Here is a 24626-nt window from a genome sequence, read left to right as displayed (position 1 = left end):
TACCTTATATGGTTATATGGTTATGTATAGGGGTCTATTCCCTATCATAAGACATAGGTACATTTGTGCACTCCTTTAAAAATTTGGGAGGGGTACTTTGGCCCACCCCTTAAATTTTGGAAATTGCTCATTTTATATATTTGGTATTATAGTACTGGACCCTAACATGTATTATTATGATAAATTTGAGTGGTTCACCTCGTTCCCTTTTAGGGGTACGAAATTGCCAAATTTTAGTACAACCACGTGTTTGGTCTTTTGGCCCAATTTATCCTCTTGGATGAGGTCCTATTACCTTATATGGTTATATGGTCATGTATAGGGGTCCATTACCTATCATAAGACATAGGTACATTTGTGCACTCTTTAAATTTTTGGGAGGGGTACTTTGGCCCACCCCTTTAATTTTGGAAATTGCTCATTTTATATATTTGGTATTATAGTACTGGACCCTAACATGTATTTGATAAATTTGGGTAGTTCACCTTGTTCCCTTTCATGAGTAAAAAAAAAAAATGCCAAATTTTACTACAACCACGTGTTTGGTATTTTGGTTCAATTTATCCCCTTGGATGAGGTCCTATTACCTTATATGATTATATGGTTATGTATATTGGTCCATTCCCTATTATAAGACATGGGTATATTGATGCACCCTTTAAAAAATTTGGGAGGGGTATCTTGACTCATCCACTCAGTTTTAGAAATTGATTAATATAAGCATTTGGTATCTTCGTACAGGTCTTCAATATGTACCACTATAAAATTGGATGGTCCACATCGTTCCCTTTCATGGGTAAAGGACTACCAAAAATCAAATTTCGGAGGTTATTGACCCTATTTAATACGTTATATGGTTTATTACCTCTATATGTTTATGTTTTCTTTTAAATTTGGGAATTATCAAATAACAAAATTCGGTAAACGTTTTCTAGGACCCATTGGTATTCCTCTTATGGCCAAATATTCAAAATTTAAAGGTTATTGACCGGGTTTATTATTGACTAAGTACAGGATTTATTACTTTTTCATAAGACACAGGTGTATTTGTGTACCAATCTTAAATTTTGGGAGGGGTACATTTCTTCTTGTCATATCAATAATTGGTAATTGTTCTTTGGGTAAATCATTGTCAAATATGAGTATGATCACGTGATCAGTTATTAACCTATGATGGGATTAGGAGTCCAGGACATTGGTACATTGAAACTTTGTAGGATAATTTGAGAATGCGTCATTGGTTTTGATTATTCCCGCCAAATATAAACGTAAGCAAGACGTTGTACCACGTGATTGTCCTTGATGAGGTAGTGTACCACTATAAAATTGGATGGTCCACATCGTTCCCTTTCATGGGTAAAGAACTACCAAAAATCAATTTTCGGAGGTTATTGACCCTATTTAATACGTTATATGGTTTATTACCTCTATATGTTTATGTTTTCTTTTAAATTTGGGAATTATCAAATAACAAAATTCGGTAAACGTTTTCTAGGACCCATTGGTATTCCTCTTATGGCCAAATATTCAAAATTTAAAGGTTATTGACCGGCTTTATTATTGAATAAGTACAGGATTTATTACTTTTTCATAAGACACAGGTGTATTTGTGTACCAATCTTAAATTTTGGGAGGGGTACATTTCTTCTTGTCATATCAATAATTGGTAATTGTTCTTTGGGTAAATCATTATGATCACGTGATCAGTTATTAACCTATGATGGGATTAGGAGTCCAGGACATTGGTACATTGAAACTTTGTAGGATAATTTGAGAATGCGTCATTGGTTTTGATTATTCCCGCCAAATATAAACGTAAGCAAGACGTTGTACCACGTGATTGTCCTTGATGAGGTAGTGTACATAGATTCATTTCCTTTGTTGTGGTACTTCTTAAGTTTGAGTACACACACACTTCTAGAAAACAGTTGGTTCTACTCAGGTAAACAATTGACGGACATTATTGACCTTATTGAACATATAATGATATGATTAACTCTAAGACTTAGGTATATCAAGAGAAGTATTCTTTAAATTTGGGAATGGTGATAAACAGAATTTTAACATAAGGTGCGAAATTTGAAACAATACATTGAACTTTAGTCACAGCTCATAGTCTAAGATCATTGGTGGTGATTGATTTGAAATCTGATAGCTAACCTTATTGAATTTTATGACTCATAGACGAAAGGCAATACATGCTACAACAGTTTGAAATTTAATCATAAGGTGATGTAATCTGACACTAGCAAAGTTATTGTTAATGCAATTTGATTGGATCATCACTATCTTTCCTGCAATCTGATTGGTTGATCACTATCTTTCGTGCAATCTGATAGGTTGATGAGTTTTAAATCTTTTTCTGCATTCAGTTTTGTTTTAACATTTAAAATGTTTTTGAATTTTTTTGTTTGAAACTTTGGTTTGAAATTTTTCGTTTTAAAATATTTTGTTTGAAAATTTTCAAAATTTTGTTTGGGATTTTTTCGTTTGAAATTTTTGTTTGAAAATTTTTTTCGTTTGAAATGTTTTGTTTGAAAATTTGTTCGAAAATTTTGTTTAACATTTTTTTGTTTGAATTTTTTTCGTTTCCAAATTTTTTGTTTGAAATTCTTTGTTTCAAAATTTTGTTTGAAAATTTTTTTGCTTCAAAATTTTGTTTGAATTTTTTTTTCGTTTGAAATTTTTTGTTTGAATTTTTTTTAGTTTCAAAATTTTGTTTCAAAGATTTTTGTTCTAAATTTTTGTTTCAAAGTTTGGTTTGACATTTTTAAAAGTTTGTGCACCTATTAGTAAAGAACCGGAACTGTTTAGAGCAAAAACCTTTGACAACATTGTGGTGCAATAGTACACGTCACAACATGATAATGCAACGTCATCAGTTTTTCATCATATATAAGTATCGTTCGAGTTAGTATTCATGATAACATCATCATGGCTACTTGTCTGCAGTTTCTAAACACGCGTGATGTGATGAAATCATTTACCAAGATTACTGATTTACAACAGAATGTACCTTATAGAATCTTAGCTAGCCAAATGATCCCTACAAAGTTTGGATTAAGAATCGTAGTGAAGCTTGAAAATGATAAGAATATAATTTTACCAGCAAGATATTTACCCATGGAAGCATCAAAACAAGAAGAACTGCTGCGTTTCTTAAATTCTGGATCTGTATCTTTATGTTACAAAGGATTCTTGGGTCGAAGTCATCAACTTGAATTTAGTACACAGCCAGATTCGTCAGCAATTGTGATGAAATCATGAATTCAAACGTCAGCACATTTCTTTCCAATGACGTCAGCCGTAGTTGTATGAATTTGGTTGGTCGGCATGACGTCAGCAACTGTGCTCATTCATGAATTCAAACGTCAGCACATTCCTTACCAATGACGTCAGCAATAACTATAAACCAGCAAATACAGTGTCATCCCACGAAATCATTTGAGCAAGTGCTTTTCAGGAGGAAAGATGTGTACTTCTAACGATAAAGAGTTCATCTTCGCAAGCTATTATCCAATAAATATATTTCAAACAAAACATGTGATGATTGGTATCAGTGCTAGAACATTTGAACCAGTAATTCGATTGAGCAAAGCAGAACAATTTGGTGTACAACTGACCTGTGAAGAATGGCAAATATTATGCTCACGAATCGACCAAATGAACGATTATTTTCATGATGAGCTAAATGTGACCATAGTCAAATCATTAGGCTCAAATCATGAAGTGGTGATGCGTACAGTCCTCGAAGAGAAGATGGTGCTGTTACGTAAAAAGAGTACATTCCATGTCCATCGCAACATGGTGTATCTAACACAAACGGAATGGAACAAATTCATCAGCGTATTTCAGTGTGTTAAACATGCAGTGGAAGTGTGTAACAAAACAAGTATATTCCTGAAAAAGTACTATTTTGAAAAATGTGTTATGCATATTGTACAACATGTATCTAGATATTGTGATGGTTGTCAACATCGTTCGTGGGTGCATACCTGTATTGATAAACAGTTTATTTGTGATCAAATGGACATTGAGTTTCCACCAATTGATATTGCATTAGACCTTAAAAGACTTCAATTGGAATTAAAATCACACGCTAAAGACAAACTAGTGCAAGAAGTTCAAAATACATTGTATCGACAATATCCAGAACCACTACCTGGTATGGATGTATGTGGAGTGTAATAAAATGATCCATTTCAATGAATTGTGTTGTTTTCATTTCAAGTACAACCCTATGTTCTGACGTGTACTATTGCACCACAATGTTGCCAGAGGTTTTTGTTCTAACAGTTCCGGTTCTTTACTAATGAGTGCACAAACTTAAAAATTTGGAAACGAAAAATCCAAACAAAAATTTTGAAACGAAACAAATTTTCAAACAAAATTTTGAAAAAAAAATCGAAACAAAAAATTTGGAAACGAAAAATTTGAAAACAAAAATTTCGAACAAAAAATTTTAAACAAAAAATTTTCAAACAAAATTTTGCAACAAAAAAATTTCAAACAAAAAAATTTTCAAACAAAAAATTTTGAAACATAAATTTCAAACAAAATTCTGAAACAAAAAATTCAAACACAAATTTGAAACAAGAGTTTTCAAACAAAAACTTTCAAACAAAAAAAATTTCAAACTAAAAAATTTTACGTTTCACGGTTAACCGTCAAACTTTATCCGGTTTTTAACTATTCGATTAAGAAATAAACGGTTTTGATCATATTTATCAGTGAGTGCAAAATGTTGAACGAAACCAAGATTTTAAATGTTAAACAAAACTTAAAACTGAATGCAGCAAAGATTTGAAAATCAGCAACCAATCAGATTGCACAAAGATAGTGATCAGCCAATCAAATTGCATCAACAATAACTTTGCCAATGTTGTAGCATATATTCCCTTAAGACTATGAGTCATAAGATTCAATAAGGTTAGCTATGTATCCCTGTACATTACCTCATCAAGGTCAATCACGTGGTACATCGTATTGCTTACGTTTATATTTGGCTGTAATAATCAATACCAATGACGCATTCTCAAATTATCCTACAAAGTTTCAATGTACCAATGTCCTGGACTCCTAATCCCATCATAGGTCAATAACTGATCACGTGATCACAATGATTTACCCAAAGAACAATTACCAATTATTGATATGACAATAAGAAATGTACCCCTCCCAAAATTTAAGATTGGTACACAAATACACCTGTGTCTTATGAAAAAGTAATAAATCCTGTACTTATTCAATAATAAAGCCGGTCAATAACCTTTAAATTTTGAATATTTGGCCATAAGAGGAATACCAATGGGTCCTAGAAAACGTTTACCGAATTTTGTTATTTGATAATTCCCAAATTTAAAAGAAAACATAAACATATAGAGGTAATAAACCATATAACGTATTAAATAGGGTCAATAACCTCCGAAAATTGATTTTTGGTAGTTCTTTACCCATGAAAGGGAACGATGTGGACCATCCAATTTTATAGTGGTACACTACCTCATCAAGGACAATCACGTGGTACAACGTCTTGCTTACGTTTATATTTGGCGGGAATAATCAAAACCAATGACGCATTCTCAAATTATCCTACAAAGTTTCAATGTACCAATGTCCTGGACTCCTAATCCCATCATAGGTTAATAACTGATCACGTGATCATACTCATATTTGACAATGATTTACCCAAAGAACAATTACCAATTATTGATATGACAAGAAGAAATGTACCCCTCCCAAAATTTAAGATTGGTACACAAATACACCTGTGTCTTATAAAAAAGTAATAAATCCTGTACTTAGTCAATAATAAAGCCGGTCAATAACCTTTAAATTTTGAATATTTGGCCATAAGAGGAATACCAATGGGTCCTAGAAAACGTTTACCGAATTTTGTTATTTGATAATTCCCAAATTTAAAAGAAAACATAAACATATAGAGGTAATAAACCATATAACGTATTAAATAGGGTCAATAACCTCCGAAATTTGATTTTTGGTAGTCCTTTACCCATGAAAGGGAACGATGTGGACCATCCAATTTTATAGTGGTACATATTGAAGACCTGTACGAAGATACCAAATGCTTATATTAATCAATTTCTAAAACTGAGTGGATGAGTCAAGATACCCCTCCCAAATTTTTTAAAGGGTGCATCAATATACCCATGTCTTATAATAGGGAATGGACCAATATACATAACCATATAATCATATAAGGTAATAGGACCTCATCCAAGGGGATAAATTGAACCAAAATACCAAACACGTGGTTGTAGTAAAATTTGGCATTTTTTTTTTTTTTTTACTCATGAATGGGAACAAGGTGAACTACCCAAATTTATCATAATACATGTTAGGGTCCAGTACTATAATACCAAATATATAAAATGAGCAATTTCCAAAATTAAAGGGGTGGGCCAAAGTACCCCTCCCAAAAATTTAAAGAGTGCACAAATGTACCTATGTCTTATGATAGGTAATGGACCCCTATACATGACCATATAACCATATAAGGTAATAGGACCTCATCCAAGAGGATAAATTGGGCCAAAAGACCAAACACGTGGTTGTACTAAAATTTGGCAATTTCGTACCCCTAAAAGGGAACGAGGTGAACCACTCAAATTTATCATAATAATACATGTTAGGGTCCAGTACTATAATACCAAATATATAAAATGAGCAATTTCCAAAATTTAAGGGGTGGGCCAAAGTACCCCTCCCAAAATTTAAGATTGGTACACAAATACACCTGTGTCTTATGATAGGGAATAGACCCCTATACATAACCATATAACCATATAAGGTAATAGAACCTCATCCAAGAGGATAAATTGGGCCAAAAGACCAAACACGTGGTACAACGTATTGCTTACGTTTATATTTTGACAATTTTGTACCCCTAAAATGGAACGAGGTGGACCACCCAAATTTATCATAATACATGTTAAGGTCCGGTACTATAATACCAAATGTTTAAATTGGGCAATTTCCAAAATTTAAGGGGGTGGGCCAAAGTACCCCTCCCAAATTTTTAAAGGATTGTACAAATATACCGATATCTTATGAAAGGTAATGGACCCCTATACATGACCATATAACCATATAAGGTAATAACATCTCATCAAAGGGGATAAAATCGACCAAAAACCAAACACGTGGTATAACGTATTGCTTACGTTTATATTTTGGCAATTTTGTGCCCCTGGAAGGGAACGAGGTGGACCGCCCAAATTTATCATGATACATATTAGGGTCCTGTACCATAATACCCAATGTTTAAATTGGTCAATTTCCAAAATTTAAGGGGTGGGCCAGGTACCCCTCCCAAAAATTTAAAGGGGTGCACAAATGTACCTATGTCTTATGATAGGTAATGGACCCCTATACATGACCATATAATCATATAAGGTAATAATACCTCATCCAAGGAGATAAATTAGGTCAAAAACCCCCGAAATTTAAATTTTTGGCAATTTTTTATCCATGAAAGGGAACGACATAGACACCCAATACTGATAGAGGTACATACTATGGTCCTAGGCTACCACACCAAATTTTTAGATTTGGCAATTTCCAAAATTTAAGGGGTGGTGGTCCTATGTACCCCTAAAAGGGAATGAGGTGGACCACCCAAATTTATCATAATACATATTAGGGTCCTGTACTATAATACCCAATGTTGAAATTGGGCAATTTCCAAAATTTAAGGGGTGGGCCAAGGTACCCCTCCCAAATTTTTCAAGGGGTGCATTAATATAACCATGTCTTATGAAAGGTAATGGACCCCTGTATACGCCCATACAACCATATAGGGTAATAATACCTCATCCAAGGGGATAAATTAGGTCAAAAACCCCCGAAATTTGAATTTTTGGCAATTTTTTACCCATGAAAGGGAACGACATAGACACCCAATACTGATAGAGGTACATACTATGGTCCTAGGCTACCATACCAAATTTTTAGATTTGGCAATTTCCAAAATTTAAGGGGGTGGTCCTATGTACCCCTGCCAAATTTAGGGGGTGGGCCAAGGTACCCCTGCCAAAATTTAGAGGGGGTGGTCCTAGGTACCCCTAGGTCATTGACCCCGGCCAGGGACCATGGGTCCTGAGGCAGGGACCCAGGGGCCAAAAAGTTAGGCAAAGTAACGCAATTACTACTTTCATTGACTATTGCTATGTTGTCACGTGCCACTGGTGCTGGCAGCGATACAGTCGGAGAATTCCACACAGACAACTCACTTGTTTTCGATGCATTGTCTTGCAACCTTTTTGTTTTCCTTTTTTTGAAAACTGGGTCACTCACTACAGCCACTGAAGGGGAAGAAGGAACTACCACAGTGGAGGGGGAAGGGGAAGGAGAGCTAACAGACTCTTCTTGTTTTTGTGTGCACTCAGACGAAGAAACATTATGCACAGCGTGTTGTGGCTCTCGTAGTTGTATAGGGTGCTCACAGGTGACACTACTATCTTGTTTCCGTTCCTCTGGTTCTGTTGTGGCAAGTGATTCAGAATGACTTGAAAGAGGGGGGAAGTCCTTATCAGCATGGAGATTAACATCCTCGGCAACTGAAGTGTTTTCCAAGTCCATATTGTGGGCATTAGGCTCATTAGTCATGGTTTTTGCACTAAAAGATGGATAAAAGTTCGGAGTGGGGGGCATTTTTCCAGTAGAAAGTTCGGTCATCTTAAATCCAGTAACGGGAACTGAAGGCATCTGAGCTTTTGTTTTGCGAGGGCAAGAACTTGCGACGTGGTTAAGAGCCAGACAAATGAAGCACGTGGGTGTTTGACCTTGATACATCACAGTAGCACGACAACCCCGTACCACAATTTTTGAGGGAATATGTTTTCCTAAACACATTTGCACAATACGATTGCCATTGTAAATGGGAAAAGGGAGGGTATTCGACCACATTTCTTCATTTATGGACATGATCTTTCCAAAGGGGCAAAGCACAGCACTAAGTTCATCGTTACTAATTTCCATCGGGAGATCCAAAATGCGTACACGAGTGTACTGGATACTAGCATTTGAAAGTTTGACCTGACTTACTGTTCCATTTTCATGTCGAAAATCCAGTGATTCCGGGTGTCGTCGTAAAATGTGTCAACATTCTCTTGCGATTTAAATTTCAAATACAAGCTATAATCATCATTGTGAATTTGAATAGCTTCAAGATCGTGTATTGATAACTGTAACTCATTAATTAACCAAGTCTGGATGAGCGCAACCGAAGGCCGGATATTTCGTGTCGTCTTGTCAAATGCAAGCCGCACAGTATTTTTCCGAAGGTTATTCATGGCAAGAAAAAACAAAACGGAGTACTATGTTCAATAAACTGCTTGTCACTGGTATGAACTGTTAGTTTTCACTGGTACACTGTATTTCCTACTACTGAGAACACACGACTGAGTACAGTAAACGAAACACTCAAACAATTTCAACGAACGTAAGAATCTCGTTGAGATCGGAGGCACACCACAGCGATGTTCACTACACCGCTGCTCACGGCAAAACTCCAAGGCTATGGTAACAACTAGTGATTGTAGCAAAGGCTTCGAGTAGTAGTTCCTATTACAGAATAACGTTTTCTATTGCCTAAAATTTAAACCTAATTTACTTTGATATAATATATCTATTAATTTATTTCATGAACACGTTTTCGTTACTTTGATGAATGATGTATGTTGTTACACCTATATAGATTCTATTACACGTTCTTTCGTAAATATTATAGAAAGTATCAGGGTTATTTATGATCTTTCATGGAAATTGACTGGCGCATGCGCAGTACACAGACAGTTCAATTGGAAGGCGAGGAAGGAAACGCTAACACACTGTTAGAATGTTTCCCTCACAAGCAGTAGTTCCCAACCGAGGGACGGCGGGACGCACTTCCTCTTCCTGGGGTGGCGTGAAGGGTTTACGAAGTCCCTTCGTTGTGTTATATTTCTTGAATGATTATGCACAATATACAATCACATCTTCGACACCTTTGGAAGTGATAAATCGTAGTATAAATAAATCGTCCTCCACACACAGTGATTGTTGCTTTTCCAAGATTATAAACTGGAACACTTTTTATTTCAATAGAATATAAAAGTTTCCATGGGAGGGGTTTTAACCCCCTGGGTCTTTGATATGTCACCGCCTAAACTGTAACTTTCAAGTTAGAATCGAAAAATGGAGACATGTGACCTACTAAATATATTTTTAGTTCATTATACATTTTCATAAATAAAATATCCACAATTACAATGACAGTAAATGCTAAGTAATTATTGTAAATCTTTGTACATTTTCCCTCTTTCTTCTCAATTGAGCTTGAAAAATGTAAAAATGGGAGGTTAAGAATTTCAAATATTACGTATATTTTAGCGTATTACGAAATTATAATTAATAGAATCCGGCAGGACCACAAACAGAAACGTCAAGAAGAGGTAAAACTAAATTGTACTGTGGTGGGATTCGAACTACTCTTGAATGGTGTCTCAGAATTTCTAGCCGAATGCCTTAGTCCACTCGGCTAATGTCACAAGTTGAAAGTATAGTAAGCGTGTTTCGTGTTCAATCTTTTGTTACAGTATGAAATTTATTTTGTATTCTCTGAAGTTTAAGCCTATTTTGGCCTGATGTAATAGTCTGTTGAAATTGTTTTATGTTTACGGTATTCTTTACTTTGACGAATGATGTTGAGAATATAGGTTCTATTACGTATTCGTTCATAAATATTACAACAATTGTCAGGATTATTTATGATCTTTCATGAAAACTGACTGGTGCATGCGCAGTAGAAACAGAAAGATGCACTTAACCGACATTTGTCATACACGCCAGAACGCAAATTTCTAACAGGTTCTGAAAATGCCTCGTTCTAAAGGTTGTGGAGAACTGTCTGTTGCTCTGAGAGGAGAAATCATAGGCCGAGCAAAAATAGAACAAACTGTGCCTCAGATTGCTAGAGATCTGGGATGTGACAAGAAAACGGTCAAGAAATGGGTTCAGCGACATGAAGAAGGTGGTGAATGGTTCAGGTCTCGGTCAAGAAGTGGAAGGCCAAAAGTGACAACTGCAGCTCAAGATCAAGCTTTAGTTACAGAAGTAATGAACAGACCTCTACGCCACACGTCAATCCTCTTGGACAAAGCCAGAGAATATAATTGTTCTCACGAAACAATAAGAAGAAGATTATTGGGGGCTGGTCTACACTGTTCAAGACCCGCTAGGAAGACTCTACTGACTGAAACTCACAAGGCCAGACGAATGGAATGAGCACAGAATAACATAACCCAACCTCAGTCATATTGGGACTTAGTCATCTGGACCGACGAGAAGGTTTTCAAGTCTAACCAACAAGGCAGAGTTATATTGTATAGACCGCTCGGAACCAGGTATGCTGAACAAAATATTATCAGAACTTCTTGTTCAGGACGAATATCAGCACACTTTTGGGGATACATGACGGCTGCTGGTCCTGGAGATTTGGTTGCAGTGCCTGAGAGAATGAACAGCAGTGTTTACATTAATATCCTCGAAAATACGTTGTTACCGTCCTTAGAAAGAAACTTCCCCGAACAGGAAGAATATATATTTATGCATGACAACAGTGCTGTTCACACTTCCCGGCAAACACGAGAGTGGCTAAGTGAACATCCAGAGTTAATTTGTATTGAGTGGCCCCCTCTATCCCCAGATTTGAACCCAATTGAACATCTCTGGGCCTACATGGTGCAAGAATGGGAAGAGAGACGTGAAGACAGAAACCAAACGTTTCTTCAAAATCATGTTATGGAACTGTGGCAACATTTTCGTGACACACCGTCGTATTGCTCGAGACTTGTATCTAGTATCCCCTCCAGACTTCAAGAAGTTATTGACTCTGGAGGTGATTACACGAAGTACTAGTGTGTTATTTTTTGTGTAAACATTTATTTAAGTTTCATTTATTTATTATATTATTTCAAGAGCAATACTTTCGTTCTTCATTCTTTTCCTTTGCTTGTTTACTTATTAGCTCGTTAAAACGTAAAGGAAGAGTAGTATATCTTCAAAAAGTATTTGTGAATTTACTTTGAACGTTTCTAAGAATACATTTACTTTTTTTTTCTTACTCTATATCATGCCCAATATTACTTTCATATCAGTTAATTAATAACTTTATTTTACATCTCGGATAAAAGTATTATTGCCTTTTTAGCGATGTTTATCCTTTTGATTGGGTAATTTCTAGTTTCATTGAATTATCTCAATTCGAATGAATAAATCACATTTTGTTTATTGTCCCTTCCTTAGCTAGGTTCGAATTCGAGAACAATGTGGTGTAATTTACGTTCTTTATTCTTCATATTGTGCAGTAATGACAATATTAATTATTTTTCATGAGTCCAGTTGATCAGTAAAAACTTGGACAAACATTAACCTGCTGATTCTTTACGTGACATACATTTTAGCTGTTCTTTATACTTCACAGCGATGAAACATTCTAACAGTGTGTTAGCGTTTCATTCCTCGCCTTCCAATTGAACTGTCTGTGTACTGCGCATGCGCCAGTCAATTTCCATGAAAGATCATAAATAACCCTGATACTTTCTATAATATTTACGAAAGAACGTATAATATAATCTATATCAACAACATACACCATTCATCAAAGTAAGGAAAACGCGTTCATGAAACAAATTAATAGATATATTATATCAAAGTAAATTAGGTTTAAATTTTAGGCAATAGAAAATGTTATTCTGTAATAAGAACTACTACTCGAAGCCTATGCCACAATTACTAGTTGTTACAATAGCAGAGTGGTCTAAGGCGTTCGGCTTATAAAGCACCATTCGAACTAAGTTCGAGTCCCCGCCGGGAACAGCACTTTTTTCTCTCTTTTTTTTCACCTGTTCTCGATGTTTCTGTCTGTGTTCTTGTCGGCTTCGATTAAATAGAATTTCGAATGGAGACCAATATATATGATAAATAAGCATTTATTTGCGAATCTGCACTCGTACAATATACATTTTCGAGATTTTGATTTTGGAAATGAAGTGTATATAATATTGAATAGTAAAAATAGTAAAATAAAAAATATTTGTATAAATATTGATTAATTAATTAGAGTTATACATGCTTTCCAATCAGTATTATATAGAGAGGACTTACTTCTAAGTGCAATCCGAAAACAAATATTTGAGTTTTAATCTGACCCAAAGTTGGTAACTTACAGGATAATTTATACATAATTGGTATTGTAATTTTTATGCTTTTATTATAATCCTCTATAAGTTATGATTTTACCAATTCAAAATGTAGAACGAGAAACAAGTGTAATATTATATTTGTTACGAAAAGCTTTTAAGCAATGATGCTTTCAGGACGTGATCTGAGGGAGAATTTGAGACCTCTCTCGAGCTAAGAAATTTCCGCCTTCAGGACGATATATTCGATCATGCTCAATGTGGACTACCAATGTTTGCCCTCTATCCGCATATTGAAATTCCCCCCGAGGATAATTTTCTGAAGTCACCACTGTTTATAAATAGTTTTTCGTTACAAATCAGAGGATAATGGAGTAGTGAGTATACTTGATTTTTTTTTTTTTTTTTTTTTTTGCTATGGATTTAAGATTCGCAATTCATATAATGTTCGGTTCTAATCGAATTTGAAACAAAAGAAGTTTTCAATGAGTTACTCAAAGAAATATTTTCAGCCTCCGGATGAAAATAGGAAGACACTTAAAAAAAAGAAACAACTTGCTACCGGGTTTGAACACACAAACATGTGATTGGTAGTGTACCGACCCAAACCACTCGACCGTTTTGCATGCCTTTGCACATCTTCTTTTGCCTTTTGTGAAAGCAGTTCACTGTTCCATACTCGCTTTTGTTTATTCCGATACGACTATGAGTTCTCAGTAAATATTTGGACGTTACAGTTCTTGCATTGTATAAAAGTGTTTTTAGAATAAATCACAATCGATATTATGTCCTAATAACATACGTAAAACAGGTTGAATTCGTGAAATGTTTGAGGATGGATTGAGCGTAAATGTTTTCATAGTTAGGAGCCTGGATATGCAAACCCGCTTAACGTGGGGATTTAATTTTGTGAAATTTGGTACCTATGCAATAACTAGAATCGGATTGTTTGAATTCAGAAAGAACTGTGCAAGAACTATAAATCAAATTAATAGAATCATGTATGCCTTAAATGCTAATGAAATAAACTCACATGGTCTGGAATCGGGGTATGTTTAGTACAAGGGGTCCAGAAGCACGTAAAAAACGCAAAATTTACAGGAGAAATGAATGATGCAAGTACTTAGACGTAACATAACGTACGGTAACCAAATCTAACCTAACCTAACATAAACTAACGTAAGCTAACCTGAACTAACCTAAACTAACGTAATATTAGTAGAAATAAGCGGAAGTCTATCATTTTTTGGAAAATTATGCGGGACTCCTACACTAATATAACATAAACTAAACTAAACTAACGTAACCTAAACTAGCCTAACTTAAACTAACCAACCCTACCCTAAACTAACCGAATGTGAACAGAAATTACCAAAATTGTAACATTTTTTAGAGAAAAGAGCTGGATCCCTTCTGCTAAACATAGGCCCTGGAATCAAGCCACGACCTGTCTCATATAGCCTCGCTGCTGAAAGGGACGTTAAACTCAAAATCAATCAACTCAACTCTCGCACCAGTGGTGAGCGCTGTATTACTGAGCCGTTTGTCCTACCATTTATAGATACAATTAGATACAACGTTCAGTTGTAATTACCGTGTTACACAGTACACAGGTTAGTGTGTATGTTAACCATAGAAAAAGTTTTTTTTTCTTTTTAGTTGCTTTTAATCGAATTTGACAGAGACCTGTATTATAGAAGTAACAGTATGTCCTCTTAAAGTAAACCTACGCAATCAAGTGCAATGTCACCTATAATAAATTATTGAAGGTACTAAGAATTAATTTGTCAAAATAATAATAATAAAGCATGATGCATATACTATAATGAATTTCTAGAGAGATCCCTGTTGTAAACCTGCATCTAATTTCGGATTATGAAGTTATTTTACAATTATTTTACATATTTATTTCTTAAACCCATTCAACTTGTTTGTGTAAATTTATTCCATAAACAGTTGGTTGTGGAATAAATTTATCTTCCGTGACTCGAAATCAATTAATTTGCCTGAGTTATATTTGTAATCTTACCTCTGATTAAACCAAGTAAAAAATACCGTATTTTCTTCTACCAAAAGATGCTTCCTCAATACAAAACAGTAAACTTCCCTTACTTTTTCTTTCTCTTTGTGCCTGTTCAAAAACTATTTTCATCCATGTCGCAGTTTTAAAAAATGATTGTATGGTTATTTCAATATTCCATTATGCAATCGATTGTGTTAAATTGCAAGCAATTGTAAATATTTGTAATATAATTACAAGAAATGTATTGAAAAAAATGCAGGGCTCATATTAAGAATGTATGGGCCTCCTTTACAAAAATACGTAAGTGAAGCCTGTTAATTCACAAATGAAGTTAATAGTGTAAGGAACTTATTTGTGCAAACGACCAACATCTAAATCATATATCAACACAGATACTGTGCTGAAAACTTTGCTTGATAATCATATTGTACGTATGTACGAAAAATGCACTAAATGTACGCATTTAGTAATATAAAGAAGAGAAATCTATATTTCTACATTAATTATTATGTGCAGTCCCAGTTTAGGCAACATTCTTATATTCGGGAGCGTCATTCTGGGAGGACAGGGGGCAGTGTGGTAATTGAAGCACTTCGAGGTGGGAGGGAAGTTAGTGTGTGCCTAAAATATACTTGTACTAAGAGAGTACACTTGCAGCAGTGGCGTATACTGGTTTGATGGCTTGGGCTACCACTAACCTTTTTAACAACCGTACATTATTATTATTATTATTATTATTATTATTATTATTATTATTATTATTATTATTATTATTATTATTATTATTATTATTATTATTATTATTATTATTATTATAGTTTAGTTTTCACGTTATTATACGGTCTTCAAAATAAGAAAAAAAAACTTGCACCACCCTTTTATCAAGTAAATAAATATTTTCTCTTCACTAGCAAGACCTTATTAGTATTACAGAGACCTTATTAGTATTAGGATTACCTTATTAGTATTACAGAGAAACGATCGTACATTTCTACCTTTATTTATTGCATGAAGTACCGCTACATTTCGCATTGGATAGGAGGTAGAAAGAATAAATGGAAGATGCCCGAGTAATAATGAACGCTGAAATAGGCGATTAGCAAAGAACTAGTCTCAGTCTTAAAGAGCTTCGCAAACTGCTGTAAAACAAAATTTTATTTGCGTTAACACAAATCGCTATGGAACAAGACTCATGACGTCTAAAACAATTTACAGAGAACCCCAAAATGCACTGTCATTACTTGTATAATTTCCCTTTACTCTTCGCTCACGCCCAAGAAACTGATTTCTCTAGAGGCAACTACTGTTACCTGGCAGCCCGGTCGTACGCTGTGGGCAGAGGTGAAGCGAAGGAGAGTGCTGTGATACGATTCTTGCTGTAGTAACTAGAGTGGTTTCTGCTGTGGTGTCATATCGAAGACCTTTTAAGTTCGCGAGGCAGGCTGCGTGCAAAGAAGTTAGTGGATCTTTCTAAATAATACAGTTCTCAGAAACTTGTAACATTGAAAGACGATACTAAAGTATAAAATTATTAATATAATTTAGTTTATATTATAATAACTTTATTTTGTAATATTCTAGGACTACCACCGGTAGGCACGTTAGTCCACAAAATACACCACTGTCTTGCAGAGTAAGTGTTAATTTCTCAACGCATTCCAAAAGGAACTTTACTCGCAGGAAAATACCCCTATACAATAGAAAATACTGCTGTGGAAAAGGTTATGGTTTCTCAGTTCATAGAAGTTCCCTCACAAAATACTTAAAAAATCCGTTTTTCTAATATAGGGGAGACCGGGGCTGGTTGAAACACCGTCTTGGTTGAAACAGTAGCCAAAAATTATGAAGAAATGGGCCTAGCAACTCTGTCTTCCTAGTGCAGCAGCATTAGTCAACTGTCTTCATTGTGTACAAGTTTCATGGAGGTTGCAGTGCTCGTTCACAGTTTATCTAGAAAAATCTGTCTTCAAGAAATTTTGTTTTTGTTTTATTATTTCTGAACAACAATGTTATGGAAGTATAAGTAGTATCCAGGAAGTGATTTGAAGTTTTGTGTACAATTTACATTGCTTACATTTTGATTTAACGAATTGTGTGTGTCACTGTTTTCATTCTTATCGTGGCAGACAGCAGGAGGTTGGTTGAAACACAAATTTTCTAGTGTTTCAACCAATCTCGCTTTTATTTCCATATAGCCAGGGCTTATGTAAACGATGAATTTATTTAAAAAAAAAAATTATTTGAGTTCTTATGATTGAAATAATTTAGTCATTTTAGAAACTACAAACATGAAGAAGCACAAGCTTAGTAGTACTACCGAAAAAGAAACTGTTTACTAAATCAAAGAAACTACCTCCAAACAAGAAATCAAAGAAAGAGAAAAAAATATGACCCTAGTTCCAGTTCAGAAGATGAATACTTTTGTATTTTTTGTTGGAACACATATTCTAACAGCAAACCTCGTGAAAAGTATGTTAAATATACATCATGCCACTTTTGGGCTCATTAAATGTGCACTGATGGAACAGTACTTTTCATATGCCAGAACTGCAATTCCGACTATGATTAAGGATGCAGTTTTTGCGAAGTTACATAATAAATAATGCAGTACTGCAGTGCTTTGTTCTATCATTGTCACAAGCATATTTTCTGCATGGCTTTGAAACTAATTTTGATCTGTTTCACAATTTGTATAGAATACACATTATATGATAGCTAATTACATTTTATAAAGGCTAAAATAAAACAGAATAATATATTCCCATTGTTTCAATCAACCCCACAGTGTGTTTCAACTTGGCCCATGAACGGTGTTGCTTGTAACACTTGTAGACTTGAAGAAAATCGTGTTTTACTCCGTATTGTGGACCAATAAGAGGATAAAACTGTACATAGTACAAGGTGAGATTTCAAACTTTGTTTCATTTTTGGTGATTTTCAAATACATATTACAAAAGTTATGTGGGCAAATGTAAAAAATGTTTCAACCAGCCCCGGTGTCCCCTACATAGCTTATAAAGGTGCTTGGGTATCTTCTGTGAGAGCGCTCCATAAAGTGTGATCATAATTGTAATTTGTGTAATCACTAGAACACCACGTTAAATTTACGTTAAATTTAAGATACAATGTGCATAACTGCAATTATGATAATTATTTATTCAAAGTAATTAACCTTCTAGTTTAAAAGAGGTGTATTATACAAAAAAAAGGTAGAACAGATATTTGTAAAAAAAAAAAAAAAAAAAAAAACTATCGTATATCCATTGTTCACAGTAAAATAATTTTTAACGAACAGAGACCTAAACCTGAGGTACTGCAACACATCTCAACCTGTTCATTGTTCAGGAGATGTTACTTCTCAGCGTTTCGGATAACTCACTGTACTAAAACTTGATACTCTGTCTTCTTGGAGTAAAATCCATTTTGATACAGAGTCCTTAGTAGTAAGTTGAAAAACTGATGATTTGATTTCTTATTTGCTTATAAATTTAATTTTTGTAATTACACATGAAGGTTTCATATCATTACCAAGTTCCCCCTTCCCCTAGAAAGCACAAAGGGAAAGAGGTTCTGAGGAAGTATTCAGAGGTGCCTAGGAATTTCCCCCCTTTCCCCCTTCAATTACCACACTGGCAGGGGGAAATTGACCCTGAATTTCAAAAACTTTTTTTTTTAAAATAAATTGAATGCTAATATACTACTGGAAAACGTGAAATTCTTATGTCGGCGGACAGTCTTGCTCCCTCCCCCTGGCAAAATCTGAAATGACGTTACTGTTTACCTTCATGATATATTCATTTCTTTCATCAGGAATTTCACTCTTATTATCTTAGATGGTATTTCTTAAGGAAGGAGTTGTAGTATTGGGTGCAGAATCATTTTAGGAGGGCTTATCCGTTATATGTATACAGCGTGTGAATACATGCCATAAAAATGATAGTGGCGTAACTACTAAAAACCAACTTTATGACTAACTCGTCACTGATTGGCTGAGAGACGTCACATGACCTGATCATGTAATATGATATCAAAGGGCTTAATGTCCTCTTGAATTTGACGTGGCTACCTTCAGCTATTCCCTAAATTTTGGGAGGGATACATAAGATTTTACCTTTTAAATTCTCAAAATTGTCAAATTTTAAAATATGGTATCGTAGTATAAGACCGGAGCATGTACCTCTGTAAGTTTTGGTGGTCTATCTCATTCTATTTTATATGTAAAAATTGCCAAAATTCAAATTTTGGAAGATGTTGACCTATTTTATCCGCCTTGAGGAACTTCTATTACCTCACCTAGTTATATGGCAAAGTATATGAGCCCATTCTCTTTCATAGGAAATCGACACATTGGTGCTGCCATCTTAAATTTTGGGAGGGGCACAGAAACTCCAAGAATATACATCACCACGTGGTTAGTTATTGACCTAATTTATCATCTTTGATGGGGCTTTATTACAACATACGGTTACGTAGTTGAGTACAAGAATCCATTATCTTTCATAAGGCATGAGTACTTTGAAACACCACTTTTAATCTTCGGAAGGGGCACAAAGGGCCATCCCTTAGCATTGGAAATTGTCAAAAAGTAAAACTACTAAATATTCTTAGGTTAGGCTAGGATTTAGATTTCTGGGCCCTCGGCATCTAAGGCCATTTAGCCCTTCACGTTTCGAGGGATGACGTCCCTCGGCGAGCACACTATCCGGGGAAAGAGAAGGAACAAAAGATGGGGGAAGGAAGGAAGCGGTCTGGGACTTATAAGTTAGGTACCACCCCGACATTTGCCTGGTGTGAATGAGAAAAACCCAGGGAAACCTCGTTCAGGGTGGCTGGCCTGAAAAAGCGTTTTACACTTTTTCGGCCGAGTGACTCCACCGGGAATCGAACCCAAGACCGCTCACACCGAAGGCGAGTGCGTTAGCGACTACGCTACGCGGGGCCAGTACTAAATATTCTTTAGAACGCAAATACGTATCTTTGTAAATTCGGGTCGAGAAATTTAAATTTTGGCGGAAATTTTGAATTACCACGTACTCTGAATTATTGCCCTAAAGTTCACTAAAGTCCAACTTTATTACGTCATATTATTATGCAATTGAATACAGAGGTCGTAATACATTGATGCTCTCATCTTAAATTTTGGAAGAGAGACATTGACCCACAACTTAAACTTGGTAAATTGTTTATTAAGAAACAAAATTTTGTAAATGTTCTCTAGGATTCGAATGTATACCTTTATACGATTTATTGGTCCTGCTTGTCCCCGACTATGGGTAAAAATTATCAAAATATCAAAAGTTTGATGTTTTTTGACCTACTATATCCTCTTTGATCATGCTTTACCATGTTATATGTTTAAATGGCTTAGTAGAGGGACTCATTCTGTTTCATAGAACATGAATACATACATACATTCTCTTAAATTTTGGGAGGTTACATTAGATTCCCTTGAATTTGGGAAGTTTTGCTAAAGAATGTAATCGAGCTTTCAAACTAAAAGTTTTTATAGTATCTGATAGATAATTATTAAAATCGATTAACATGAAACAAAAAGCAATTTCACACTTCTAATTTCACTAACAACTCATAGTTTACGGTCATTAGTGATAAATTATTGTAAGTGCAATCTGATTGTCAGATTAGTATTATATAAATCTGCGTTTATTTTTTTAAAATTTTGTTTAAAATTTTTGTTCACAGTTTGGACATATTTGTTTTTAAACTTTTAGTTTGAAAATGTTAGTATTAGGGGATAGGGGAGACATTGGTACCATTTTTACTTACCCGAGATTTTAGAACATATTGTCAGCTTGAGAAACATGATCCCCCCCTACTTAAACTGTGATTCTTTAGCTACATTTACAATGTACAATATTGTTTCTTCTAATGTCCTACCTGGAGTAAATTACATTTTACGAAAAGGTCTGCAATCTGTACCAATCTTCCCTATGTGGGGGCAGATTGGTAATGGCTTGGGGCAGATTGGTACGAGGAAAGTGAAATATCACACAGACTTTCTGATAATAAAGATAACGTTTTATTATTATTATTATTATTATTATTATTCCATGAAATATTTTGAAATATAATATTCTATTAAACTTCCACAAACTCAAGTATTTTAACAATAGGTTTAAGGACCTACAGCAGCAAAAATGTAAAATAAAAAGATGTTTCATAAAAAGAATGTGAAGATTTGTCAGAACCTTTAGTAATTCAATAGATTTAGTTCAACCTGTTATATAAAAATAAAAAAAATAAAATAAAAAGCCCAGTGCTTGCTTGTGTTCTCATCAAAATTTAAAAGTTCCGCAAGCTATTTACAAAGATTAAAACGTACTATAAATAAGGTTCTGTCTCTATAAGGAAAAATAGAAGTAAACAATCCAAGGGCTACCTACAGTTTACAAAATTTTGAAATCTTTCATACCTCAACTACTAACTGGAAAAGATGTTATAATTTTGGTTCGAGCGTCCCCTTATCCCCAAAGGAGGCGGAGCTTTGTTATTATAAAGGTAAACAAGAAAGTTTTGTCGCTTTTTCATCCACAACCTTCGAACATCGATATGTCACCTAAAACGTACCTGCAAGATCAAAAATAGTCCCATCAGCATCGACGACCTTCTGCCAACGCTCTGGAAGGCTATGGATTCCATTGCGGTAGAACAGGTGGTAATCGGATGGCGCAATGTCCGGGAAGTATGGCGGGTGCAGTAGTGTTTCCCATAAAAGGCATAGAATGGTGTCCCGGGTCATCCTAGCCACGAGGGGCTTAGCGTTATCCTGTAACAAGAGAACCCCTTAGCAATTCAGATGTGCAGGCTCTAGAGTTCTGAATTGTTCTTGAATACAAACCAACTGCTCACAGTACACAGTTGCATTGATGCTCTGACAAACTGGTAGCAGTTCCCGATGCACGATGTCACGAGCATTCCACCAAACACACAGAAGGACCTTCTTTTGGTGCAGTGCTGGTTTTGGCTGTTTTTGAACCGGTTCATGGGATGTTAACCACCAATTATGACGGCGCCGTGGAGCTTCGTACAGGACCCACTTCTCATCATATGTCAATACCCTTCCAGAAATTTCTCCTTCCTCAAACAAGACAGCAAAGAAACACAGGCATCTGCTCGCGTTGCATTCTGGCTCGGATCCAATAATGTGGGAACCCATCGACCCAACTTGTAGTGCTTCCCAAATTGGAGGACTACCGAACGGTTTCTTCACTCACACTGAATTGTAGTCCCAGTTCCTCACATATCTGGCCACTGTTCGCCTTGATTGCTGCCTAAAGATCTTCATTTTGTACATGTGTTGATCTTCTGGCACGTGGTGCGTCTTCCAGTGTTTCGTCACCGTTTTTAAACTTGTTAAACCGCCGTTGCATGTCCGCGTAGTCACGACACTCTCACTCTCACATATTTTCTCCCTTGCTACAGCGGCGTTTTACTCCAGTTTGAACTTGTACACCATACTCGCCTTTAGGGCTTAAGGCTCTATGTGGAGGTCCCATATTTACGCTGTCCTTACGCAAGTTCACTGCGTAACTGAACTGCCACAATCAGGTAGTATGTTGGGTATATCCACACCAACAACTGGCCTTCGCTTTATCTCAATTCGCATTCAACTCACGGTGTGAGGGCCAATTGAACACAGACCTCCACAAAAAGCGACAGAACTTCTTGGTTACCTTTATAATATTAAAGTTTCAAGAACTTCGCCAAATAACTTTCAAATAGGTTGCTGAAAGTCGAATAAATATGACGCTTACTACAAGCTGGCTTTTAGCGTCCATGTACAAATATATATGTGCCTATTAAAATCACTCGCATGTTATGACCTGGGGGAAAGAATCTTCACATTTTTGCTATCATGGCTCCTAAATGGTTAAACAATTTTCCATTCGAAAGTTTGTATACCTATCGGCTGTACCTATAGTTCCGGAATGTCGGAAAATAATAATAGAAAAGTTTTCCATGTTATTTTGGTTAACTTATTTTTATACTTTGATTACGGAAATCAAGCGATCACACATGAGATAGCCTATATTATTAGTAACTTTTTCTACTTGATGTTAATCACAACGAAAACGATTTCTGTGATACATAGGAAATGCACAAAGAGTAGTCTACCCTTATAATTACAAGTGGAATGGGCAGATTGGTACAGAGCAGTGGGGGCACATTAGTCCGTACCAATCCACCCCAAATGACACGGATGGTAAATTTAACTGTTTTCTAGATACATTTCTCTTTCACTTCAATATTGCGTTTCCCAGAAAAAACTACAGTAAGGTTAGGATGGGGAAACCATGGGTCACTATAGGAATTAGAACTTCTAAACTCAAACTACTTGAGTTATCAAAAAAAAAAAACTAAAAACGTGTAAAGATGTAACACCTCAATTTATTGAATATGTAAAATACTATAGAAAAACGTATAAAAGAGTCATAAAAATGGCAAAGCTTTTATACAGTACAAATTACATCTTAGCAGCGAGAAATAAAAGTAAAGCTTTGTGGAAGTTTATCAATGGTAAGATGAATAAGGTAAAAACAACAGGAATTGATGCAATAAAAATAAACTCTCAAGTAGTATGTAACCCAGATAAGATTGCAAATCATTTTAATAAATATTTCTTAACTTTAGAAATATTTAACCCAATCAAAATAGCTCATCAAGAAAATAGCTGGAAGCTACAGAGCGGAATACCTAAGTCGCTTTATCTGAAACCAGCTACACCAGAGGAAATCTTACAAATAATACAAAGCTTAAAAAGTTCCAGCTCTCCAGGTTGGAATGAAGTGCCATCCATGGTTGTAAAGAAAAGTTCTCTTCTTATTGCACATTAACTCTGTCATATAATAAATCATTCATTTTTGAGAGGAATTTTTCCTATGCGGCTTAAGTTAGCAAGAGTTACACCTGTGTATAAAAAGGGAAGTAAATTGGAGTTAAATAATTATCGTCCTATTTCAGTTTTGTAGTGCTTTTCTAAAATATTTGAGTTAACAATGAGAGCGCGACTAAATAACTTTGACTAAATAACTTTTCCCTTATCATATCCACAAGTCAACACGGGTTTCAAAGCCAAAAGTCAATTAACACTGCAAATCTTTAATTTCATCTCTGATGTAGCAATGGATATAAATAAAGGAAAGCATATAATTGGTATTTTTGTTGATTTATCTAAGGCGTTCGATTCTATAGACCATGGTATTTTGCTAGAAAAATTGTATTCTTATGGCATCAGAGGGGTGGCAAACAATTGGATAAAATCGTATTTATCTGAACGTAGTCAAACTGTTGGCATCTGTAGAAAGGTAAATGGCAGAAGAAGAATGTTTAAATCATCTATAATGAAAGTAACAAAAGGAGTGCCACAAGGATCAATATTGGGT

General features: G+C 35.2%; 1 protein-coding gene across 2 annotated transcripts in view; it reads right to left on the bottom strand.

Annotated features, from left to right (window-relative positions):
• LOC145692961 (calpain-5-like) overlaps positions 1 to 15361 on the bottom strand; it is a 168361-nt gene extending 153000 nt beyond the window's left edge. For both annotated transcript variants that reach the window (XM_081768555.1, XM_081768556.1), the window contains exon 1: positions 15232 to 15361. The gene's annotated coding sequence lies outside the window, so the exon portion shown is untranslated. The remainder of the gene's footprint in view (positions 1 to 15231) is intronic.
• Between the last annotated feature and the right edge of the window lie 9265 nt (positions 15362 to 24626).

This window comes from Thermobia domestica, chromosome 8 (genome assembly GCF_964235325.1).
Source record: "Thermobia domestica chromosome 8, izTheDome1.hap1.1, whole genome shotgun sequence".
Lineage (NCBI taxonomy): Eukaryota > Metazoa > Arthropoda > Insecta > Zygentoma > Lepismatidae > Thermobia > Thermobia domestica.
Note: the sequence above shows the minus strand (reverse complement) of the source record. Positions and strands in the feature narration are given on the sequence as shown.